Source organism: Oncorhynchus nerka, linkage group LG17 (genome assembly GCF_034236695.1).
Source record: "Oncorhynchus nerka isolate Pitt River linkage group LG17, Oner_Uvic_2.0, whole genome shotgun sequence".
In the NCBI taxonomy this organism is placed as follows: Eukaryota; Metazoa; Chordata; class Actinopteri; order Salmoniformes; family Salmonidae; genus Oncorhynchus; species Oncorhynchus nerka.
The window spans coordinates 50,804,153-50,820,671 of NC_088412.1; the positions used below are offsets into that span (position 1 = coordinate 50,804,153).

Sequence of the window (16,519 nt, forward strand, 5' to 3'; positions counted from 1 at the left end):
CTAGCCTCAACTTGCAGTTCTGGGTTTCTCAAACGGGAATACGGTAGACCATATTCAGTCAGGTAAATCCTTCAGTTCAAGACCCAGTCAAAGATAGGACCATAATGTATAGATCATGAGGATGCCATGCATGATCTTTCTGTCCAGATAGCTTCTATCTGTAGGCTAACTGACTGTTGGTACAGTAGTGTACTTTAATAGTTAAAAGACTACATTCTGTGACAGGTCACGGCCAAATGAACACTTTCCCTGGGTTTGTTTTCATTGTTGGTGTGTGTTTAAAGATAATTCCTGGGTTTACTGCTGACTGTGTGCCAGACACACGCTGAGATGCACTTCTTGTTTTCACTTCATGCGTGACCAAAACGCACACACATGCTGAGTCGACATGTAACGAACATGCTGAACTAAATATGGTAGAGACAGTGAGTGAGAAATATAATCTGACAAGACGTGGCTTGACAGGCTGAACGTATTTAAAAGCGGTTTTAAGATCTTTTGCGCGCATGAAGCGGAAGGGCGGAGTCAGAGCCTGACAGAGCATATTTCACAAATGCCTCAGCCAACCACAGACACACAGTTGTGAGGACTCGTCATCAGAGTGAGTGTGTCCAGTCTAATGACCTGTTATGGATCACCTCATTATTATAAGATAATAGACCTGACATTTAAAGGGATAGCGTGAGACTTTGGCCATACTAGCTGTACCGGTAGACGTCCCAGTCATTTTGCTAACTCTAGTTAGCGTTAGCTCACAAAACGACCTGTAACTTCTTTCAATGCTGCACGTAGAGACATGCAAATGACGTCCTCGAGTTCTTCTGATCCTGGGTAACGAGGCAAATGCCGAAATGGAAAATCTCGCAGTATCCCTTGAAGAAACCTAACAGTCATGTTCCTTTGCTGATTAAATGCATAGGCCTACTTGTACTAACACACCACAATTCCCCTAAAGCAAGTCAAGGGGGGCTTGGTTGCAGGACTGGTATAGTAATCTCAGCGTTCATACCTCAATCTATAGGTGCAGTACATGTCTTAGTCAGAGTGTCTGATTACATTTACTGTTGCCAGACATGAGACTAAGTGTACTTAGACTAAAATCATGACCAAAGCTAGACTGTAGGTAGTACAGAATGAAACAGAACACTGTTGTTATATATCTACGGTGGGTAGTGACTCACAGCCTGTAGGTAGTGTTCTGCTTTCCTCAGGTTGTCCTGACACTGGCCCTGCAGGATGTACGCCTTCTGGTGGAGGCCACTGAGGGGGAACTGTCTGTAGGAGACATGGAGGGGAGGGTTATAATCAACATCTTCCTATAATCCAACCGGTCAATGTTAGGGTACCAGTCCATGCAGAGTTCACATTCAACAGGCTTACACCAAAAATCGATCAAATAATATTTTGCAAACCGGTTGTGTTGTTGCTGTTGCGTTATAGGCTGCCTGAGGCCTAGGACCTGCATGTAACAGGGTTTAGCCTGGAGCAGTTTAAGTCAGAGGTAGACGCATATCAAATATGTCCGTTTCTGTTGCATTCTCAGATACTGGTCCCCTCATTCTCAGATACTGCTCACCTCATTCTCAGATACTGTTCCCCTCATTCTCAGATACTGTTCCCCTCATTCTCAGATACTGCTCTCCTCATTCTCAGATACTGCTCCCCTCATTCTCAGATACTGTTCCCCTCATTCTCAGATACTGCTCCCCTCATTCTCAGATACTGGTCCCCTCATTCTCAGATACTGCTCCCCTCATTCTCAGATACTGCTCCCCTCATTCTCAGATAATGCTCCCCTCATTCTCAGATACTGTTCCCCTCATTCTCAGATACTGCTCCCTCATTCTCAGATACTGCTCCCCTCATTCTCAGATACTGCTCCCCTCATTCTCAGATACTGGTCCCCATTCTCAGATATTGGTCCCCCTCATTCTTAGATACTGTTCCCTCATTCTTAGATACTGTTCCCCTCATTCTCAGATACTGGTCCCCTCATTCTCAGATACTGTTCCCCTCATTCTCAGATACTGGTCCCCTCATTCTTAGATACTGTTCCCCTCATTCTTAGATACTGTTCCCCTCATTCTCAGATACTGCTCCCCTCATTCTCAGATACTGCTCCCCTCATTCTCAGATACTGCTCCCCTCATTCTCAGATACTGGTCCCCTCATTCTCAGATATTGGTCCCCTCATTCTTAGATACTGTTCCCCTCATTCTTAGATACTGTTCCCCTCATTCTCAGATACTGGTCCCCTCATTCTCAGATACTGTTCCCCTCATTCTCAGATACTGGTCCCCTCATTCTTAGATACTGTTCCCCTCATTCTTAGATACTGTTCCCCTCATTCTCAGATACTGCTCCCCTCATTCTTAGATACTGTTCCCCTCATTCTCAGATACTGTTCCCCTCATTCTCAGATACTGGTCCCCTCATTCTCAGATACTGCTCCCCTCATTCTCAGATACTGGTCCCCTCATTCTTAGATACTGTTCCCCTCATTCTCAGATACTGGTCCCCTCATTCTTAGATACTGTTCCCCTCATTCTTAGATACTGTTCCCCTCATTCTCAGATACTGCTCCCCTCATTCTTAGATACTGTTCCCCTCATTCTCAGATACTGGTCCCCTCATTCTCAGATACTGGTCCCCTCATTCTCAGATACTGCTCCCCTCATTCTCAGATACTGCTCCCCTCATTCTCAGATACTGCTCCCCTCATTCTCAGATACTGGTCCCCTTAGGTGTTTCTAAAACAAGAACTTTGTTAACTGTTACTTGTTATCTTGGCATTTCAAGTAGTTTCATGACTATCATTGTTGTTCTCAGTATATATGTCAACATCATCGATAATATAAACATCGTTATCATAATCATCTTCATCCTCAAACAACAACATTGTAGTCAGCATCATCATCAATATCCCCATCATCAATTACACTTTCTGCTATGTACATCAATGATCCCAAAGGTTTACCGTAATGAGTTATTATCTTAGTGTAGCAATTAGCAAGTCGTTAGTTATCCGAGGATGATTCCGCTATGCCCTAGTTGAATTGAGCATGAGTGCAGGGATAGACAAAGGGGAAATGTGAGTCAAGAGAACTGTCACATTTTCCCTATGCCATTTGCAACACAACAACACAGAGGCTGCATTTACACAGGGAGCCCAATTCTGATCGTTCCCCCCCCACACTAATTGGTCTTTTGACCAATCAGATCAGCTCTGAAAAAGATCTGATGTGAAAAGAGCTGATGTGACTGTCAAAAAGACCAATTAGTGGGGGAAAATATCAGAATTGGGCTGCCTGTGTCATCACAGACATATTCAACTGTAACCATGACCTCCATACTGTAGACTCTATAGAATTGTATAGGTTGATATCAATAAAACGTCACAATACGATGCAGAGCGTTCAATTTGGCTGCTGGGGGAGCAAGGAGACGACCCCCTAGGTCCACTAAAACCATTGCCCTTCCTCTTCCTGTAGTTCTTTAGATCAAGTCCCTCCTCTTCTTGTAGTCCTCCAGGTTGAGAGACCTACGTGGAGCACCGTCCTTCACTGCCAGGGTGTTGGCGCCATTTGGCTAGGAGCAAGGAGACGACCCCCTAGGTCCACTAAAACCATTGCCCTTCCTCTTCCTGTAGTTCTTTAGATCAAGTCCCTCCTCTTCTTGTAGTCCTCCAGGTTGAGAGACCTACGTGGAGCACCGTCCTTCACTGCCAGTGTGTTGGCGCCATTTGGCTAGGAGCAAGGAGACGACCCCCTAGGTCCACTAAAACCATTGGTTTAATATCATCACCTCTTGGAGACGATAGTCAAAAACACATTACCGATTATCCCACATTTAGCTGTCATTAGAGTTATTCAGCAAGTAACTGCACGCTGTTTATGATCATAGCCCGTTAACTAGCCATATTGACGTGATCTGTTATTCGTTTGCTAGCCAATTTGACATGCAATATTTATGCATTAGTTCTAACATTATATGACATGTATATTTATTTCATGGGCGAAATTTCAGTCCATAGGACTGGAAATGTATGGATTCAACAAGCATGTCTCTGTCACTAACAAATACAGTCAATTCACTCAAAAAGGGGAAATTATATTGGAGCTGTGGCTTGGTGGGGATGTGGCTTTCAATTCATTGTTTTTGGCCACATGCAAGTCGAAGTGTTGTAGCAGATGAAGGGCTCTTTGCTAATTCAAGTTTGAGCATGTCCGCTACCAGTTCTGAAGTCTTTGTACATGCTTATATAAGAGCATGTGGCACTAAAGTCTCGTAAACATTATTGTAATGTCCTTAATCCAACACGGGTGACCTTGTCAAGAGATACAGACCTACATTGTCTTTAGAAGGTATTCATATCCTGGGATTTATTCCACATTTTGTTGTGTTACAGCCGGAGTAAAAAAAATATTAAATCTATGTTTTGTCTCACCCATCTTTCACACAGTACCCAATAATGACAAAGTGAAAACATGTTTTTAGAAATGTTTGCTCATTTATTCAAAATGAAGTACAGAGGTATCTAATTTGCATACAGTACCAGTCAAAAGTTTGGACACATACTCGTTCAAGGGTGTTTCTTTGTTTTTACTCACTATCACAATTATGACATAACACATATGTTATCAATTAGTAACCAAAAAAAATGTTAAACAAATCAAAATATGTTTTATATTTGAGATTCTACAAAGCAGCCACCCTTGATGACAGCTTTGGACATTCTTCACATTCTCTCAACCAGCTTCACCTGGAATGCATTTCCAACAGCCTTGAAGGAGTTCCCACATGCTGAGCACTTGTTGGCTGCTTTTCCTTCACTCTGCAGTCCAACTCTTCCCAAACCATCTCAATTGGGTGGTCAGGTGATTGTGGAGGCCAGGTAATCTGATGCAGCACTCCATCACTCTCCTTCTTGGTAAATCTGCCCTTACACAGCCTGAAGGTGCATTGGGTCATTGTCCTGTTGAAAAACAAATGATAGTCCCACTAAGCCCAAACTAGATGGGATAGATGGGATATCGCTGCAAAATGTTGTGGTAGCCATGCTGCTTAAGTGTGCCTTGAATTCTAAATAATTCACAGACAGTGTTACCAGTAAAGCACCCCCACACCATCACACCTCCTCCATGCTTCATGGTGGTAAACGAAGCGGTCTTCTGGTCAGGCTCCGGAGACGGGCACATCGCGCGCCACTCCCTATCATACTACTCGCCAATGTCCAGTCTCTTGACAACAAGGTTGATGAAATCCGAGCAAGGGTAGCATTCCAGAGGGACATCAGGGACTGTAACGTTCTTTGCTTCACGGAAACATGGCTCACTCGAGAGACGCTATCGGAGTCGGTGCAGCCAGCTGGTTTCTCCACGCATCGCGCCGACAGAAACAAACATCTTTCTGGTAAGAAGAGGGGCGGGGGCGTATGCTTTATGGTTAACGAGACGTGGTGTGGTCACAACAACATACAGGAACTCAAGTCCTTCTGTTCACCTGATTTAGAATTCCTCACAATCAAATGTCGACCGCATTATCTACCAAGGGAATTCTCTTCGATTATCATCACAGCCGTATATATTCCCCCCAAGCAGACACATCGATGGCTCTGAACGAACTTTATTTGACTCTTTGCCAACTGGAATCCATATATCCTGAGGCTGCATTCATTGTAGCTGGGTATTTTAACAAGGCTAATCTGAAAACAAGACTCCCTAAATTGTATCAGCATATCGATTGCGCAACCAGGGCTGGTAAAACCTTGGATCATTGCTATTCTAACTTCCGCGATGCATATAAGGCCCTCCCCCGCCTCCTTTCGGAAAAGCTGACCACGACTCCATTTTGTTGCTCCCTGCCTACAGACAGAAGCTAAAACAAGAAGGTCCCACGCTGAGGTCTGTTCAACGCTGGTCCGACCAATCTGACTCCGCGCTCCAAGACCGCTTCCATCACGTGGACTGGGATATGTTTCGTATTGCGTCAGACAACAACATTGACGAATACGCTGATTCGGTGAGCGAGTTCATTAGAACGTGCGTTGAAGATGTCGATCCCATAGCAACGATTAAAACATTCCCAAACCAGAAACCGTGGATTGATGGCAGCATTTGCGTGAAACTGAAAGCGCGAACCACTGCTTTTAATCAGGGCAAGGTGACCGGAAACATGACCGAATACAAACAGTGTAGCTATTCCCTCCGCAAGGCAATCAAACAAGCTAAGCGTCAGTATAGAGACAAAGTAGAATCGCAATTCAATGGCTCAGACACAAGAGGTATGTGGCAGGGTCTACAGTCAATCACGGATTACAAAAAGAAAACCAGCCCAGTCACGGACCAGGATGCCTTCATTGATTTAGGACTCAAGTTGCACTTCCTATGGCTTCTAGATTCCACTAAATTGTTTCAGGCTTGTATTCTGAAAAATGAGGGAGTAAGACCTCTCTGAGTAAGTGGACCCTGCAGTGTCCCAGAGGTTTTTCATGCGCACGACCGAGGATGCGCCTTTCTTGTTTTCCTTTTATATTGACAAAACTTTTGTCCGGTTTAAATATTATTGATTATTATGACTAAAAACAACCTGAGGATTGATTATAAACATCGTTTGACATGTTTCTACAAACTTTACTGATACTTTTCGGATTTTTCGTCTGCCTGTTGTGACTGCCTTTGAGCCTGTGGATTACTGAACAAAACTTGCAAACAAAACTGAGGTTAATCGCATGGTAGGCTTTCGCCGTAAAGCATTTTTGAAATCTGACACCGTGGTTGGATTAACAAGAAGTTCATCTTTAAACCGATGTATAACACTTTTTTTTTGCTTATTTGAGCTGTTCTTGCCATAATAAGGACTTGGTCTTTTACCAAATAGGGCTATATGCTGTATACCACCCCTATCTTGTCACAACACATCTGATTGGCTCAAACACATTAAAAAGGAAAGAAATTCCAGAAATGTACATTTTACAAGGCACACCTGTTAATTTAAATGCATTCCAGGTGACTACCTCATGAAGCTGGTTAAGAGAATGCCAAGAGTGTGCAAAGCTGTCATCAAGGCAAAGGGTGGCTTCTTTGAAGAATCTCAAATATAAAGTATATTTAATTTTCTTGGTTACTACATGATTTCATATTTTTTTATTTCCTACTTGACTTCTTCACTATTATTCTACAATGTAGAAAATAGTGAAAATAAAGAAACACCCTGGAATGAGTAGGTGTGTCCAAACTTTTGACAGGTACTGTAAGTATTCACACCCCCGAGTCAATTCATCTTAGAATCACCTTGCAGCGATTACAGCTGTGAGTCTTTCTGGTAAGTCTCTAAGAGCTTTTGCACATCTGGATTGTACAATATTTGCACTTTATTCTTTTTTTAAATTCTTCAAGCTCTGTCAAGTTGATAGTTTATCATTGCTAGACAGACATTTTCAGGTCTTGCCATAGATTTGAGCAGATTTAAGTCAAAACTGTAACTAGGCCACTCAGGAACATTCAGTGTTGTCTTGGTGAGCAACTCAGTGTTTATTTGGCCTTGAGTTTAAGGTTATTTCCCTGCTAAAATGTGAATGTGTCTCCCACTGTCTGTTGGAAAGCAGACCACCACGTTTTCCTCCATTTTGCCTGTGCTTAACTTGATTCTGTTTATTTTTATCCTAAACAAACAACCTAGTCCTTACCGTTGACAAGCATACCCATAACATGATGCAGCCACCACCATGCTTGAAACTATGAAGAGCGGTATTCAGTGATGTGTTGTGTTGGATTTGCTCCCAACATAACACATTGTATTCAGGACATTAAGCTCATTTCTTTGTCACATTTTTTGTACTTTTACTTCAGTGCCTTGTTGCAAACAGGATGGATGATTTGGAAAAAATATATTCTGCTCAGGCTTCCTTCTGTTCCCTCTGTCAATTAGGTTAGTATTGTGGAGTATCTACAATGTTGTTGATCCATCCTGAGTTTTCTCCTATCACAGCCATTAAACTCTGTCCTTTAGGTTAGTATTGTGGAGTAACTACAATGTTGTTGATCCATCCTCAGTTTTCTCCTATCACAGCCATTAAACTCTGTCATTTAGGTTACTGTTGTGGAGTAACTACAATGTTGTTGATCCATCATCAGTTTTCTCCTATAACAGCCATTCAAATCTGCATGTCTCAACATGCAATTGGCCTCCTCTCCGGCAACTGAGTTAGGAAGTATGCCTGTATCTTTGTAGTGATTAGGTGTATTGATACACCATCCCAAGTGTAATTAATAACTTCACCATGCTCAAAGGGATATTAAATGTCTGCTTTTTTATGTGGGAAAAGTCAAGGGGTACTTTCTGAAGGACCTGCATTTGCATAATGGTTCAAATCCTATGAGGTGGTATTGCACAACACCATTGGTGCAAACTATACACACATCCTAGTGTTATTTTTTAAAATTAAGTAATGTGTATTATGTTGATTACGTTCTGTAAAAAAATAAATAATTGCATAACACCATTGGTGCAAACTATATACACTTCCTAGTGTTAAAAATACTATATGAGGTAGTATTGCACAACCCTAAAAGTGTTCATTCCTTAACACTGAAAAAGTGTAACAGTGTCAGCTCTAAGCACAGTTTTAATTTAACACTGAAAAGGGTGGACCCATTTAGACACTGGCCCATAGTTATATGTAACACTAAATGTCAGTGTTGATTTAACGCTGAAGAATTTGCTGTGTGGTTCATTTTCTGTATTTTTTGGGGGGTTGTCACATGGTTTAAGACAGCAGGTCGTTATTCTTGGAAACAAAGACCTCTCAATGATACCTAATAAATTATTAACTGGGTCGGCAGTCACAGATAATATTCGCCCCTGCCATAGCCTAGGCTATATATATACGACAACGACACATAACAGGCCTATAATTATCCCCCCGACAAAAATCAAGACCTTGACATAAAAAAATAATGAACTAGATTGAAATAATGTGACTAGATGACACGGTTATATAGTGCATTGTATTTATCTTCAGTGGCAATGGAGTTGTAGCCTAGTTCAAATGTATACGGGCAAGTGAACGCAATCGTGTAACACAGTACCCTACCAGCAGAATAGGGGCCTTTTGAAGAAAAACAATTCTTACCCCTGTCCTCCACCACCACCTCGCATGGAAGCCTTTGAGTAACTGTAAGTATTATCGTACATGTACTCCTGTCCGTATCCACTACCACCGTGCGCTTCGCTCTGGGCATATTGTCCACTTCTGCCGCTCAGGTCGGGCCTGGACCCGATACTGCGGCTGACATAAAGCACCCTCTGGGACCCGTAGAGACTCATCTCTTGATCCAAAAAGTTATAAAACTCCGGTGGAGAAAAATGGTGGACGAAGAGTTTGAAATCCTGGCTGCAGTGCGCAAAAGCTGTCCGAGGAGACTGTCTGAAGCGGTTGATGTGATCCCTCCTGCACCTGTCTGCGGAGCAGAGTCCCTAGGCAGCACCGACTTGATCTGCAACACGGGAAAGTATCGTTTTTGGCCAAACAAAACAGACCACACCTTTCATCAACCTACTTGCCTAGAAAAATATTTTAATTTAGTGTTTTTTTCTTTCCACGTCCCCGGCCCTCCTCTATCTCAACCTGTACTCAGGGGGAGATGTATCATAATAAACGTAAATCTGTTGTCTTCCATTTAGTATGATATGTATGTTCCGTAGCCCAGCCTAGGTGGATAAGTGGTGTGTGTGTTTGGTTTGGTTCTTCAATCCTTGTGGGCACCTAAAATCCCCCAAAGTCCCCACAAGGATAGTAAAAACAAGGAAAAATCTACCTCGTGGGGACATGTCCCCATGAGGACAAAGGATATTTGAAGTTTATGGGTTAGGGTTACAATTAGGGTTAGGGTAAGGGGTTAGCAATTAGGGTTAGGAGTTAGGTTTAGGGTTTGGGTTAGAGTTAAGGTTAGGGTAAGGGTTAGGGAAATACGATTTTGAATGTCGACACGAGGATAGAAGAACAAAACGTGTGTGTGTGTGTGTGTGTGTGTGCGTACATGCCTGTGTTTTCCGTGGGAGGGTAGGCTAATTATCTCTCAGTGTTTCAGTCTGTTGTTGAAGGTCAAACTGAAGAAGTCTTGACACTGAAATGTTTAATGTTTCTTTCCAACAGATCACTATTGAGGAAATGAATGGAGTAAAAGACTATCAGGAAAGGCCCCCTGGCTAAAGAACATATCGAAGGCGATCCAATATTATTAATCTTTACAAAACAGTTATGTATGTTGCAGACAATTGTGACAGTTCATCTCTAATGAGACATTCATTCATAACAGCATTCATAACAGTATTCATTACAACAGCATTCATAACAGTATTCATAACAGCATTCATTATAACAGCATTCATAACAGTATTCATAACAGTATTCATAACAGCATTCATTATAACAGCATTCATAACAGTATTCATAACAGTATTCATAACAGTATTCATAACAGTATTCATAACAGCATTCATTATAACAGCATTCATAACAGTATTCATTATAACAGCATTCATAACAGTATTCATAACAGTATTCATAACAGCATTCATAACAGTATTCATAACAGTATTCATAACAGTATTCATTACAACAGCATTCATAACAGTATTCATAACAGTATTCATAACAGTATTCATTACAACAGCATTCATAACAGTATTCATAACAGCATTCATTATAACAGCATTCATAACAGTATTCAGCATTCATTATAACAGCATTCATAATTCATAACAGCATTCATTATAACAGCATTCATAACAGTATTCATAACAGCATTCATAACAGTATTCATAACAGCATTCATTATAACAGCATTCATAACAGTATTCATTATAACAGCATTCATAACAGTATTCATAACAGCATTCATTATAACAGCATTCATAACAGTATTCATAACAGTATTCATAACAGTATTCATAACAGCATTCATTATAACAGCATTCATAACAGTATTCATTATAACAGCATTCATAACAGTATTCATAACAGCATTCATAACAGTATTCATAACAGTATTCATAACAGCATTCATTATAACAGCATTCATAACAGTATTCATTATAACAGTATTCATAACAGTATTCATAACAGCATTCATAACAGTATTCATAACAGTATTCATAACAGCATTCATTATAACAGCATTCATAACAGTATTCATTATAACAGTATTCATAACAGTATTCATAACAGCATTCATAACAGTATTCATAACAGTATTCATAACAGCATTCATTATAACAGCATTCATAACAGTATTCATAACAGTATTCATTATAACAGCATTCATAACAGTATTCATAACAGTATTCATAACAGTATTCATAACAGCATTCATAACAGCATTCATAACAACAGCATTCATAACAGTATTCATAACAGCATTCATTATAACAGCATTCATAACAGTATTCATAACAGTATTCATAACAGCATTCATTATAACAGCATTCATAACAGCATTCATAACAGTATTCATTACAACAGCATTCATAACAGTATTCATAACAGCATTCATAACAGTATTCATTACAACAGCATTCATAACAGTATTCATAACAGCATTCATAACAGTATTCATTACAACAGCATTCATAACAGTATTCATAACAGCATTCATAACAGCATTCATTACAACAGCATTCATAACAGTATTCATAACAGTATTCATAACAGTATTCATAACAGCATTCATAACAGTATTCATTACAACAGCATTCATAACAGTATTCATAACAGCATTCATAACAGTATTCATTACAACAGCATTCATAACAGTATTCATTATAACAGCATTCATAACAGTATTCATAACAGCATTCATAACAGTATTCATTACAACAGCATTCATAACAGTATTCATAACAGCATTCATAACAGTATTCATAACAGTATTCATAACAGCATTCATTATAACAGCATTCATAACAGTATTCATAACAGTATTCATAACAGCATTCATAACAGCATTCATTATAACAGCATTCATAACAGTATTCATAACAGCATTCATAACAGCATTCATTACAACAGCATTCATAACAGTATTCATTACAACAGCATTCATAACAACAGCATTCATAACAGCATTCATTACAACAGCATTCATAACAGTATTCATTACAACAGCATTCATAACAGTATTCATTATAACAGTATTCATAACAGTATTCATAACAGTATTCATAACAGTATTCATTATAACAGCATTCATAACAGTATTCATTACAACAGCATTCATAACAGTATTCATTACAACAGTATTCATAACAGTATTCATAACAGTATTCATAACAGTATTCATAACAGTATTCATAACAGTATTCATAACAGTATTCATTATAACAGTATTCATAACAGTATTCATTACAACAGCATTCATAACAGTATTCATTATAACAGTTTTTGGTACCACTTTACTTGATACCCAGCATCATAACCTGTTATAATATAGTCATAACAGCTGACATAACGTGTCATAACCTGTTATAATATAGTCATAACAGCTGACATAACCTGTCATAACCTGTTATAATATAGTCATAACAGCTGACATAACAACTGTCATAACCTGTTATAATATAGTCATAACAGCTGACATAACGTCATAACCTGTTATAATATAGTCATAACAGCTGACATAACCTGTCATAACCTGTTATAATATAGTCATAACAGCTGACATAACCTGTCATAACCTGTTATAATATAGTCATAACAGCTGACATAACCTGTCATAACCTGTTATAATATAGTCATAACAGCTGACATAACCTGTCATAACCTGTTATAATATAGTCATAACAGCTGACATAACCTGTCATAACCTGTTATAACATAGTCATAACACAATGTCATGACACATCTTTAGACCTGTTGTGACATATATTGCGTTATTTTATGGCTGGTTATGACACCTACATAAGAGTGTCAAAACACACAAAACCTACCACACAAGGCAAAACATTCCATTACACCATAGCCTACATGTCAACAGCATGTTTATGTTAAAATCTATATATATTATTACCATAATAAATTGTCCTAACGCAATATATGTCACAACAGGTGTAAATATATGAGTCATGACAGTGTTATGACATATTATGACAGGTTATGTCAGCTGTTATGACATATTATGACAAGTTATGTCAGCTGTTATGACATATTATGACAGGTTATGTCAGCTGTTATGACATATTATGACAAGTTATGTCAGCTGTTATGACATATTATGACAGGTTATGTCAGCTGTTATGTCAGCTGTTATGACATATTATGACAGGTTATGTCAGCTGTTATGTCAGCTGTTATGACATATTATGACAGGTTATGTCAGCTGTTATGACATATTATGACAAGTTATGTCAGCTGTTATGACATATTATGACAGGTTATGTCAGCTGTTATGTCAGCTGTTATGACATATTATGACAGGTTATGTCAGCTGTTATGTCAGCTGTTATGACATATTATGTCAGCTGTTATGTCAGCTGTTATGACATATTATGACAGGTTATGTCAGCTGTTATGTCAGCTGTTATGACATATTATGACAGGTTATGTCAGCTGTTATGACATATTATGACAGGTTATGTCAGCTGTTATGACATATTATGACAGGTTATGTCAGCTGTTATGTCAGCTGTTATGACATATTATGACAGGTTATGTCAGCTGTTATGACATATTATGACAGGTTATGTCAGCTGTTTTGACATATTATGTCAGCTGTTATGACATATTATGTCAGCTGTTATGTCAGCTGTTATGACATATTATGTCAGCTGTTATGACATATTATGTCAGCTGTTATGTCAGCTGTTATGACATATTATGACAGGTTATGTCAGCTGTTATGACATATTATGACAGGTTATGTCAGCTGTTATGTCAGCTGTTATGACATATTATGACATGGTTATGTCAGCTGTTATGACATATTATGACATGGCTATGAGCATGACATAATGTGTTAAAGGCACTGGGTGTCAAGTAAAGTGTTCCCTAGTTTGGTAAATACTTTTTATCACTGTAACACACATGCCTAGACACTGACAATATGCAGATCCCTCATCCAATGGGTGGTGTCCACAGGAAAAACACGTTTGGCAGCACTCTGTCACTTGTAGAGAGAACCTGATTTGAATCAGCACAATAAAGAATGAGTTATACCTATTTCCATCTTATCATGTTACAGTATCTTTAAAGCGGCAATCAGCAGTAGAAACAATAACAAGGCGTTTCCCTGCCCCTGGTTCAGTAGAAAGCTGAGGGATGGGGCTGCAATCAGCAGTAGAAACAATAACAAGGCGTTTCCCTGCCCCTGGTTCAGTAGAAAGCTGAGGGATGGGGCTGCAATCAGCAGTAGAAACAATAACAAGGTGTTTCCCTGCCCCTGGTTCAGTAGAAAGCTGAGGGATGGGGCTGCAATCAGCAGTAGAAACAATAACAAGGCGTTTCCTGCCCCTGGTTCAGTAGAAAGCTGAGGGATGGGGCTGCAATCAGCAGTAGAAACAATAACAAGGCGTTTCCCTGCCCCTGGTTCAGTAGAAAGCTGAGGGATGGGGCTGCAATCAGCAGTAGAAACAATAACAAGGCGTTTCCCTGCCCCTGGTTCAGTAGAAAGCTGAGGGATGGGGCTGCAATCAGCAGTAGAAACAATAACAAGGCGTTTCCCTGCCCCTGGTTCAGTAGAAAGCTGAGATATGGGGCTGCAATCAGCAGTAGAAACAATAACAAGGCGTTTCCCTGCCCCTGGTTCAGTAGAAAGCTGAGGGATGGGGCTGCAATCAGCAGTAGAAACAATAACAAGGCGTTTCCCTGCCCCTGGTTCAGTAGAAAGCTGAGGGATGGGGCTGGAGAAATGTACACTCTCTCAAATTCATAGACAAAGCTTTGGATGCAAGGACTGACCATCCATGATGTCACAATTATAGTTTTAACCATGTTTTAAGACTATATAGTGTTTGTTAACAATTTCTTTGTTTACAAAGTGTTGGAGTATGACAAGCTTATATTTTGGGTTCTGATGGTGTCTGGTGTCTGTATGTAGCCTCGCTACTGTTTTTCACAGTTGTTTTTATTTCTTTACTTACCTATTGTTCACCTAATACCTGTTTTGCACTATTGGTTAGAGCCTGTAAGTAAGTATTTCACTGTTGTGTTCGGCGCACGTGGCAAATAAACTCTGATTTGATGAAGTAAGACAGTTTAACTAAGTTCATTAGGCATTTATATGTTGTATTCGTCAAGAATCAATGGGTAATTATCATTGGATGTAGCAACTGCTGAATGCCCCTTTAAAGATTATGTAAAGATCATATGAAGACATTCAATCTTCACCACTAGGCATGAGCTCGTCTAAAAGGTTAACAGTAATGTGTCTTGGTCTCAAATGTAGTCAATTCTGAATATAATGTTGCAGTAATGTGTTGTTTACCATGTGGGGTAGCCTATCCTGTACACTGTACACAGACTGAACAGCCTTGGCCTCTGTACTTGACCTTGACCAGAACGACTCTACCCCAACGAACCCAGCAGGCTCTGAGGAATCTCACAGCTCTTTCTGTGTGTGTGTGTGTAGGTGTGTGTCTGTGTGTGTGAGTGAGTGTGTGCATTAGAGCGTGCGTGTGTGCTTGCTTGCATAAGTGAGTGTTTATGATGATTGACTGTCAGGGTACAGTGTGTGTGCATAATTCATTTATTGCAAGACTGTGTGTCTCACATTAGCTCAAACATGTAACTGCAGAATGTTGCTCCTATGTGTGTGAGGTAGGCCTATTGTTGGAGACTGATGCTTGTTGTCATGGAAATGCAGAGCAACATACGCATAAACCACCCTTTCTTTATCAACCCGAATCCTTCCTTCCATTTCCAGAAGTGTCACATGTTTAATAGCAGCAGTGTGGGTGGATTGATTCGTCTATATCGAGTCTTGGGAGTTTTTTCATGTAGAAGACCAATTCAGTACCGCCCTTATAATCACTAGGCTATAGAAAGGGTTGGTTGTTAAGCAGCGAAACCAACACGTGTGCAACTATGGGGTAAAACAGACGGGGTTGGCTTAGATTGTTGACTACATGTAAACTATATTTCATCTCCAATGTTTATTGAAAACATACAGTGGGGCAAAAAAGTATTTAGTCAGCCACCAAGTTCTCCCACTTAAAAAGATGAGAGAGGCCTGTAATTTTCATCATAGGTACACTTCAACTATGACAGACAAAATGAGAAAAAAAATCCAGAAAGTCACATTGTAGGATTTTTAATGAATTTATTAGCAAATTATGGTGGAAAATATTTGAAGCTGCACAAAGAACGGTAAGTCGTGGCTAATATAGCCGACAGCTATATCATTCATAACATTGCTAGTGAAAGTTTAGGACTTGAGACTTGACCTGAGACTTGTTGGTCTTGACTTGAGACTTGACTTAGACTTGCCTGTCTTGACTTGGGACTTGAGTGCTAAGACTTGAGACT

At 39.8% G+C, this 16,519-nt stretch overlaps 1 pseudogene; it reads right to left on the reverse strand.

The window, feature by feature from the left end:
* Positions 1-9,551, reverse strand: part of LOC115145387 (desmoplakin-B-like) — a 46,580-nt pseudogene extending 37,029 nt beyond the window's left edge.
* Positions 9,552-16,519: the final 6,968 nt, after the last annotated feature.